This window comes from Montipora capricornis, chromosome 4 (genome assembly GCF_036669925.1).
Source record: "Montipora capricornis isolate CH-2021 chromosome 4, ASM3666992v2, whole genome shotgun sequence".
NCBI lineage: Eukaryota > Metazoa > Cnidaria > Anthozoa > Scleractinia > Acroporidae > Montipora > Montipora capricornis.
This window is the reverse complement of record NC_090886.1, coordinates 51,716,262-51,726,929: the sequence shown is the minus strand read 5'-3', so window position 1 is coordinate 51,726,929 and position 10,668 is coordinate 51,716,262. Positions and strand designations below refer to the sequence as shown.

Here is a 10,668-nt window from a genome sequence, read left to right as displayed (position 1 = left end):
AGATAGTTCCTTTCGCATACAACAGAAACAACAGAATGTGCTTTGACATGTGGTATGAAATCTTCCATCAGTTTCATGAGCAGCAAAGAACACAGGCTCAGTTGGGGTAACTTTTATGAAGACTAAAAGCTCTGTCGGAGGGGAGGCTTCTAAGGCTTTTCTACAATTGGGCCTGAAGTCTATGCTCTAAGCTGCTGTAGTTCCCAAGTTGGCTGTAACCCCTTAGTTTAAGCCTACGGTGTGTTTTCACTGTCACCAAGGGAAAGGTTAGGCATACCTGGTATGACTTTTAACTGGAACCAAGAAAACTGTGCTCATTCGAAGCCTCTGGCTTGTACGTCGAAAATTTAATATTCATTTGAGTTCACACAAAATATTTAAATAGCGAAATAATGATTGACAAGGCTGTCATACAACCAGGAGACTACAATTTAATCTTGCCTCGCCAGAGCGTCTTTTAATCAGAGAAATAAACTAATAACACCCGTACAACCCAGCCAGCTTCATGAGTTGTTATATTCTACGCCTTTTGACCCATTTTTGATAGCTTTTGCGAAATATTTTACCACGGCATAATTTGATTGTATCTGCAAACTGCCTTGTTAATAGCTTAATTTGGCAGTAAGCAATAACTGCGAACATAACAATTCAGGACGAACCATGGTGAAAAGTTATTCTTTTTTTGTCTCTTTTCAATTAGTGGTGGCGTTAGTATTACTTCCGTGACTGAGTTAATAATATGTGAAGTATTGTGTGTTTGACTTGAAAACTCTCGCTATGAGGAACTAGTTTCTTCTAAATTTTAACCAAAACAACTTTGAGAAAAAAGAAAGTTTCTTAAGCTTAAGATCAAACAAATTGTTGATTTCCATTTCCCAACACCACTTTTGTTCATTTCGGGTCAAGTGCAGTTCCAATCACCTCCAAGGAATAGTGTTGCAAATTCCTAGTTGAACATTAGGAAACTATTACGGACTTGCATTAATATAACCTATTCTGTCAAATTGTTAGGAGCACGTTTGCTACACAGAGAGAGTGTAGTGCCGTTAAGACGCATTCAATAGTGTTAATAACAATAATTAACAATACTCTCCCTCTGCTATCTTTGCATAATCATAGCGCATCACGAGTCAAGTTCGAGCCCGAGACAATTTCTCGTCAACCTAACTTTTTCTCCTTTATATAATATCGTTTGAATATGCATTATTATTCTTGTTGTCAAAAGAGAAAACAACAGAAAAGGAAACAAAAACAAACGCCTTTGAGGTAAATAAAGTTCACCAGGCTTTACTTGATTTCATATCCGCAGTTCAGTATATGATTCATTTCATATATCATTTCGTTCGTTGATTCATTTCTCACGGAAAAATTAGAACCAACAAATGACCAGTTTCCAACGTCAGTGGCTTCGTAGCTCAGTTGGTTAGAGCGTCGCACCGGTATCGCGAGGTTACGGGTTCAAACGCCGTTGAAGTCTTGAATTTTTCAGGCTTTTTTACGCAACTGTTAAAATTGCATCCATAACTGCGAGGATCATAGCTTTACTTGACAAGTTAACACGAGAAAACCTTAATTTCACTCCGTTTGCTATTTGGCGTAAACGTTGTGCATACTCTTCTCTAATGTTTGCATAACTGTCTCGAATTCTCCCAACTCCCCCGAGTGTTTAGCTAAGGCTATGGAAACACGGAAAAAAGTCCTCTATTGCTTTTATAAAATATTCCTCAAAGATAATTCGACAAATGAAGGAAAAAGCAGGTTTTTTACTTCTTGATTGAAACAGATTTTCTTGATACACGCTCATAGTTCCTACCAGCCAATCAAAACGCGCGTCTGACAATACATAATTAATCCAAACTCGTGTAATGTCACAGCCGTGTTTCCATACTCTCATCAAAACACAGCTATTGACCAATGAGAGTGCGCATACTATCCTAATTATTTTATAAATGCTGATGGTAAGCATGTAAAACTTCTATAAGTATAATGAGGTGTAGCTATGAAGAAGAATATGAATAAAACGAATACGATCTAGTAAGCGAGCACCATTATCATTGGATTTTACAATATTGCATTAACAATAGAGTGAGTCCTTACTTCATTTGAATTTTTTTAATATTCTCTACAAATTTTGTAAATATATATTTTTTTCAATATATAAACTTAGTCAGCAAAATTTTTCAGACAGTTTGTTTCGAATGCAACAGAATCAACAGAATGTGCTTTGACATGTGGCATATGAAATCGTCCATCAGTTTCATGAGCAGCAAAGAGCACAAGCTAGGCTCAGTTCGGCGTAACTTTTTTAAAGCCCAAAAGGATTCCATAAGAACTCATAAAAGAAGACAAAAGCGCAATTCGGCCTAAAAGGCGAAGTCAGGAGACTAGTTAGCGGGGGTAAGAAGTGGAACCAAACCAATTTAACGCGCGGGCAGTGTTAAAAACAATGGTCAATAGTTTCATCCCTAGGGCAAGACGCACAGCGGGAGGATCCTATATAACCCCAATCACGAAGGGAGCGACGCACTTTAATCGCACGAAGAGTAATTAACCAGGCTAAGTCGTTTTTGAAGTTTTCGGTGAAATCATCACGGACTAAACGCCAATGACGAGACAGGGAAAAACGCGCAGATACGAAGGGAGACCAAAAAGCTGGAAGAATCGGAATGGTGTAAGCCTTCTTTAGAAAAAGCGGATAAAGAGACTTCGCCGAAAAAAGAAAGGTGCGGGGGATATTCACAGACTGAAGGGAGCTCAAAACCGAGACGTAAAAACTAGTGGGCTGGGCAGCGCTGGGCGTCAGATTGTCGAGTAACGTTGACCACTCAGGCCGCAAAACTACTTAGCCATATAAAAATACTTGTGACACGACTCGCCAAGAGCGTTAACTAAGGCTACGAGGCGTAAAGCCTTTCCCTGACTTACAAAGTCTTTCAAACCCAAACCTCCCTCAGACGTAGGGCAAACAATAGTCTTACGGGCCACAGTTTCTAACCTGGCGCCCCACAAAAAAGGCCAAATCAAACGGTTTAACTTGTCATAGACCCATCTGGGGGGGATCCAAAACAAGACTAACATAGAGAAGTTTGCTTAAACCGAGAATGTTCAAGATCAGAACTTTTCCAATCACGGATAGAGACCGCGACTTCCACAGGGATAAGGACTTGTCAAGTTTTGACAAACGAGGTTCCCAATTATCACGATTCACATCAACTGTACCGAAGACAATCCCGAGAATTTTCATTTTTTGCACCCATTTGAGGCCAAGCGGCTTGTCCTGGCGGTCGTTTCAAGCACCAAGCCACATGGCCTCAGTCTTAGAGACATTCAGCTTTGCTCCGGTGCCTCTCTCATATAAGGATATTGCACGGAAGAGCGAAACAAGAGAGCGGTCATTCTTGACAATTGCTGTCGTATCATCCGCATATTGCCCGACCTTAAACTGGATCCCCCCAGCCCCAGGCAGGAGAAAGCCATCGATATCAGGATAATCTCTAACCTTACAAGCTAAAACCTCCACACACAGGATGTACAGCATAGGCGACAACGCGACGCCCTGCCGTACACCTCGATGCAAAGGGACAGGATTCGAAAGAAAATCGAATGCGCATGTAAGCACCATTATAAAGCGTACGAATGCAATTGCAAAAGGAAGGACCAAAGCCATAATGCTCAAGAAGAGTCATCAGAAAAGACCTATTAACCCGATCGAAGGCTTTCTCCTGGTCCAAAGAAACTAGAATCCCCGTTTCCCCAGTGCGGTCAATGTAATGTAAAGTATCACGCAATAAAGCTAATTTAGAAGCGATAGACCTTCCTGGAACAGAGCAAGTTTGGTCAGGGCTGATAATAGAACTCAAAACCCTAGCTAACCGTAAAGAGAAAGCCTTAGAGCAAATTTTATAATCTACATTAAGGAGGGAGATTGGACGCCAGTTCTTCAAGTCCTTACGATCATCCCTCTTGTATACTAGGCGAGTAACACTAGATTTCATAGATTCGCACAGTTCGCCATCACTTAAACTTTCATTGAAAACGTCGACTAAAAGGGGGCCAAGCCCCGACCAAAAATTTGAATAAAGTCCAACTGTCAAACCGTCTGATCCAGGAGTCTTATTCCTATTAGAGAGGTTAAGGGCCTGTGTAGCTTCATCTAAGGAAAGGAGGCCCTCACAAGATTCTCGATCGGAATTCGACAAACGGCTCGAAACGTGAGAAAGAAGCTCATGTTGAACATCAAGATCAATCTCCTCCTCAGCGAAGAGGGCAGAATAAAAGGGCTCTTGAGCCTCCGTCATCTCAGGAAGAGATGAGACTTCATCCCCCTCTGGGGTCAAAACTGACGATATTAAGGATTTTTCGTGTCGTTGATTTTCTAAATTAAAGAAAAACCTAGTGGGGGCTTCACCTTCCTCTAACCACTTAGTACGAGTTCTGATTTTAGAACCCTCTAACTCTCTGTCAAAGATAGATTTTAAAGAGGCTTCTAACTCCAAGATCTCTGATGAAACTGCCGAAATCCCTGAAGCTAAACGCCGCTTCAGCACGATCAGTCGATTGGTGAGAAGGACTTTATCTCTAGAAAGCTCCTTACGTCTATCACGAGCAAAAGAAATCGAAGTCGACTTGAAATCCTTCTTTAACAACTCCCACATTTCCTTAGTCGAAGAAAAAACGTGGCGAAAAGATAGATATGCATCAATCAAATCAGAGATCTCGGAGCAAAAAGCCTCAACCTGGAGGAGGGAATTATTAAACTTCCAAACACCCGGCCCAGATCTAGCTGGATCTGTCAGATCAAGCTCTAAAACAACAAAATCATGGTCAGAATAGACACATGGGAGGATGCTACACTCACTAATCGAATCGCAAAGAACACGGGAGACAAAAAAGGTGTCTAATCTGCTTGCAATACTGAAATCGTGGTTGAACCAACGTGAACTGACGCTCTCCAGGATGCTTGAAACGCCATGCATCTCTAATACTACAAGGTGATTTGAAATCGGATAAACCCGAATCGACAGAAATGTTACCTCCCATTTTGTCTAAACTGGAATCGTAACAGTTGAAATCTCCCGCTAAACAAGCCGAGAGTTGGGAAAAAAATATGCATGAGCCGACCGAAGAAAAGCCCTTTTCTCAGCTGGAATCGTAGACAAATAAAAATTAACAAGGTTGACATTAATGTCACCAAAACTGATTAAAAGACTAAAGGACACGCCCATCCGAGTCCCTTTGCCAAACTGATAGTCTATCTCGAAAACGGTCAGAACACAAAATCGCAACGCCCCGTCTTCTCCCAACCGCCGGGGCCCAAAAGCTAGGGCCACGCCAGCGGGAGGAAAAGGAGCACTGGATAGTCACATTAGAAACCATAGTCTCTTGAATACAGCAAAAATTAAGATTCGCGCTATGAAAATAATCAGTGATCGAAATAAACTTCCTATCGCTCAATCCTCTGACATTGATCGTGCAGCACCTGAAGGCAAAGGGACTAAGTGGGCTGAAACAAATCTACATCACAAACCAGATGACCAAGGCCATTACATCGGCGGCAGGTCTTTGGCTGGTTGTCATACTGGACACGGAGGAGGAACTTCCCGAAGCGGAGATAACAAGGGATAGGGGAAGTTATATCCATACGGTAATGGCGCATGCCATTGAAGACATTGGGAAAACCCTGAACCCTTCCACGGCGGGAAGAGTAGATACGGCCATACTTCTTCAGACGATGGTTCAGAGCTGTGTCCGGTAACTCGTACGGGGCGTCATACACAGTCACAAAAACAAGCTTAGCTCGAGCCGGATGAGGAACGGTGGTACGATTAGCCACAATGAAGGAGGACTTACTCACAAAAAGGTCGCGAAAATCAGAGTTGGAGAAGGAGATGTGAACTGTACCATTGGGTGCCCGCTGGAGGCAACTGCCGAGGCTGGGATGCCATCACGGATTAAGCTATCAAAGATCTGCTTTGAAGTAACAGTTGTATCCTCTAAGGTAAAAAAGGCAGTGCAAGGTCGATCCGGAGTGACATTGTGCGGGTGGAAGTGATCTTTCTCAAAGCGAGAGAGGAAAGATCGCGTGACAAATGGACGGGCAGCAGTGGATCCGCCATTGAGGCTAGAGCGGTCTCGGGTAACAGCCGCTGCGTAAGAAACATTCATGGGTGAACTTCCAAGATACGATGGACTACTATCAAAAGCAGAGGGGTGAGACAAGACCACACAAGGATCGCAGGAAGAAGCAGATGGTAAGACAGAAGAGGGATTCACTTCCATATGGGCGTCCTCATTCGTCGAGAGACCAGCTTCTCCGGAGAGCGACAACGGCACTGAGACTGGACCATATAAATCTTCAGAAGCATCAGCCCAAGAACGCGGAACATCAGGATTACCAAGATCAGATATGATGTAATGGATCACTGAGTGAAGTAATGCCAAACCAAAGCAATTCGCTAATTACTTTCGACACTCAATTGAAAACCGCTCTATTTGGTTGTATCAAACGAATTCATAGAGGAAAGAAAAGTTTATTTGAAGTGCGGGTTATAGACGAAAGACTGAAATGATCCTCGCGCTTATCTCGACAATTTAAGCAATTGTCTCTTACAGACACCTGAAAAATTCAGGTGACTCCGACGGGATTTGAACCCATGACGTCGGCGATGCAACGTTCAACCAACTGAGCTATGAAGCCACAATTTGTTCATGTGTTCCCGTGAAAGTTTTATGAATGAAAGAAATGTTTATTTGCCTGTATGTTTAAAAACACGCCCTTTCACAAGCTTTTCACAAGAACTGATGATTCCAGCAGATTGACCTGCTCCCAACTGGTGCGTGGCTTCATAGCTCAGTTGGTAGAGCATTGCACCGGTATCAAGAGGTCCTGGGTTCGAATCCCGCTAAAGCCGCCTGAATTTTGCAGGTGTCTGGTCCCGATAAGTACAAGCATTACTTCAATGTTTCGAGTTCACAAAAGTATATCAATAAACGCAGGAAGACGTAAGAGAAAATCAAGAGATTATCAGTGATGAGTTATAAAATGACTATCTGCGGTCTCAGCCGAGGCAACATAACAGGGAGGGTGGCAAGAATCTAGAACAAATACGTAAGGTGTCTTTCAAAGCATCACCCCTTATAACAACGGAATCTACGAACGCTATAAAATAATGTTCACAACCCGAAATCCTTTGCTTGACTCTGACGAACGACTTACGCTCGAAAATGTTAGCTTCCGATCTTCTAACGGTGCTATATTTACTTCACTGACCTCATTTTATTCAACCAAATTTTCGCGCTTGTTTGTTGTTTATTTGTTCGAGCAAGTTGACGTTTTGGCAGTCAGCTGATGTGGACCTGCTTTACCAACCTACCCATACACTCACAAAGGACAGCCACAACACCGGGAACTTGATTCCCTAGCCTACTCTTCTCGATTAGTGTGTGGGTTCTTTAACGACCCACAAGGAAATTATGAAGATGGAAGATATTTGTGAGACGGGGCCTACGATTCATAGTCCTTATCCGAGAAGAATTGAAAGTCTAACCATTTGCGGATGTAATTACAAAGGCAGCACTTTCTCCTCTGTTATTTAAGACCCTGAATGTTGGTCCGGCCGGAGTCGAACTCACGACCTCCCGCGTAGCCCGGTGCTCAACCAATTGAGCCACCTTTGCGCTTTACTCACCCTCCGACGCAGCATTACAATTTTCAATTTTAAACGGTACATTATGTTTCAGTTGGGCCTCTTCAATCAAAGTTTTAACATGGTTAAACGAAAAGTATCGACTTTTAATTTTTTTTTTTCCTATGTGTTAACATCTCGGTTGCCGATTTAAAAAAATTGTTAAACTAACAAAATCATCAAAAAACGTCGTGGTGTTGCGCCCATAACCTAGCACCTATCAACCACCTTTGCTCAAAACAAACAATTCGAAGATCAAGAGGCAGTTGTTTGCAATAAAAGACAGTTAAAAACGACCAAACAGAAAGTAGTGGCGAGGAAAGGTAAGACGCCTAAACAGGGGGCAATTTTACACGTTTTTCTTCTCTTTCGCGTCGACCAACTGCGACTACAGTAGTTTTCTGTTGATGAAATTTTGGTTGTATTCAAGGTCTACATGGTTGCTGTCAACTGCTTACAGATACAACCAGGTTGTAAAGTTAGGGTGCGTTCGATTGACCGTATTCCGGAATACTTATCCTCATCGGGCCCATGAGGACTCTTAAGGCCGGCCAGAAGATTGCGCCATCCATCCCGGTCTGCCGCCGATGCGACCGCAGCCCCCCACGAATGCCATCCCAGCTGGTTCCTTTCTTTCTCCACAGTTCTTCTCCACGTTTCTCTCGGCCGGCCTCGTCTCCTTTTACCTTCAGGTGCCCACGTTAGTGCAGTCCTCGAGATGTTACTAGGACTAGTCCTCAATATGTGTCCTATCCATCGCCATCTTCTCACTCGTACAAGGGCTGATACCGGCGTACTCCCAGTTGCTTCATAAAGCTCTTCGTTGCTAAGATGGTTAGGCCAGAATCTCCTCAGCACTCTCCTCAGGCATGTGCGGTGAAACACATCCAGTTTGTTGAGATCAGCTGTTGTCACTCTCCACATTTCGGCTCCATACAGTAGCACGGACAGCACATTTGAGTTCAGGACGCGCAGCTTGGTCTTCTGGCTGAATCTGCCTGACCTCCAGATGTTCTGAAGTCTGGTGAAGGCAATTCTAGCTAGTGCTAGTCGCCTCTTGATGTCCGCTTCTTTGCCACCAGATTTGTCAAGTACTGAACCTAGGTACACGAAGCTAAGGATTCCACATCTGTGCATCTGTGGTTCATCCTAAGCGTCTTTGTTTTGCGCGGGTTGATCTTGAGCCCGACAACGCCGGCGGTGGTTACTAGTCTATCAGTCTTCTCCTGAAGATCAGCAAATCTGCTTGAGATCAGAGCAACATCATCAGCATAATCCAGGTCTTCTAGAACTGAAGTAAGCTTCCATCTCAGGCCGCGTTTCCTGTTGTTTGTGTGCCGCATGACCCAGTCCATGATCAAGACAAAGATGAAGCCAGACATCACACACCCCTGCCGCACACCGCTCTTCACTTCAAACCAGCTCGAATACCTTCCGCCTTCTGTAACACAGCTTGAGCTCTGATGGTATAGTGCCTTGAAAGTCCTGACAAAGATTTCAGGGATGCCATACTGTCCCATAATGTCCCAAAGTCGCTCTGTGATGATGCAGTCAAATGCCTTTGAGAAGTCAACGAAGTTAATGTACACTGGTGCTTGCCATTCCTGGCACTGCTCCAGGATGCTCCGTAGAGCAAAGATTTGCTCAGAAGCTCCCCTTCCAGATCGAAACCCTGCCTGCTCCTGCCTTATCATCTCGTCCACACCGCTCTTCACTCTGTCAATGAGCACCCTGCATAAGATTTTGCTTGGTACGGAGAGCAGGGATATACCGCGATAGTTATCACACTCAGTGAGGTCTCCTTTCTTCGGCACTTTCACTATGAGTGACTTCTTCCAGTCCTCTGGTACACATTGATCTTATCTGATTACGGAAACCGAAAAGATGATTGACGAGCTCATCCGGGGGTGTCGTCGGGCGACGTGTGAGGTGCCCGAGGATAGCTTTCTAAGCTGGAATTCTGGTATCACGCGTATGACAGATGTGGGGCAAAGCCGAAAGGATCCCCGCAACCTGATTAAGTCGCCTGGGGCTTCCCTCCTGACACCCAAAGCTACCCTGAGACTTGGGTGTTGGAACGTGCGAACACTTTATCAGATAGGAAAGACTGCTAATGTCACCAGGGAATTTAGAAAGTACAATCTATTCCGGAATAGGAATACATGAAATAGAAGTTAGAAATTTATTCAAAAGCAAAAACTATTGTCAAATACTAGTGAAATGTTCGTGGCTAGACTAGCCACTAGATCTAAAGTAGTGTTTGCGACTTTAATGAAGAAAGTATTTTAATCATATCATATCATTCAATTCTCTTACCGTGTACGTCAACTCTATAGAAATGGTTGATCCAGCCGTAAGCGTTACTAACATTACATGTATACAACCCACTGTCAGAGGGTACAATATCTCTCATGGTCACCACATACCAAAAACTGCAATTCAGAGCAAAAAGCAGCCCAAAACAAATTAAAAATAAACACTCAGCTTTAAGTTTATATCGCTCCAATGTTTGACTTGCATAACTACGTAGCCACCAGTGTGTCCTGACCACAGCTATATTATGTTAAACCTGGACTGAAACCAGCGAAAAATGCAAGAAAAATATTTTTTCCAAACCGTACCTGAACACGAAAAACATCGACTGTCAAGAGCTTTTGTTGACGTAGCATGGCTCTGTAGCCGCGTCGAGCCACAGAAAGAGCGCGAAAAATTAAGCCTCGATCAGGTGTTTGTGTGAGTGTCTGACCTGGCTTGAGCCTGGGATCCAATCAACAACCAGTCCCTGGTCAGCGGTCAACTTCAAGAAAACAGTTGACCTCGATATGGTCTAACTTGAGCTCGCTATATGGTCACGTTATACTGGTCAGCGGATGCCTTATTTTGACAGGTGTCAATTGACCATACCATTGATGTCCTTCACTGGCGAAAAATGTCTGCGCATGAGTCGCGAAATATTGCACGTGACGCGTTTCCGGGACTATGA

The 10,668-nt window shown here is 43.6% G+C and overlaps 1 protein-coding gene across 1 annotated transcript in view; it reads right to left on the bottom strand.

Annotated features, from left to right (window-relative positions):
* The window catches only part of LOC138046812 (uncharacterized), a 14,143-nt gene extending 13,800 nt beyond the window's left edge, over positions 1-343 (bottom strand). Inside the window, exon 1 of the mRNA XM_068893393.1 lies at positions 278-343. The gene's annotated coding sequence lies outside the window, so the exon portion shown is untranslated. The remainder of the gene's footprint in view (positions 1-277) is intronic.
* Between the last annotated feature and the right edge of the window lie 10,325 nt (positions 344-10,668).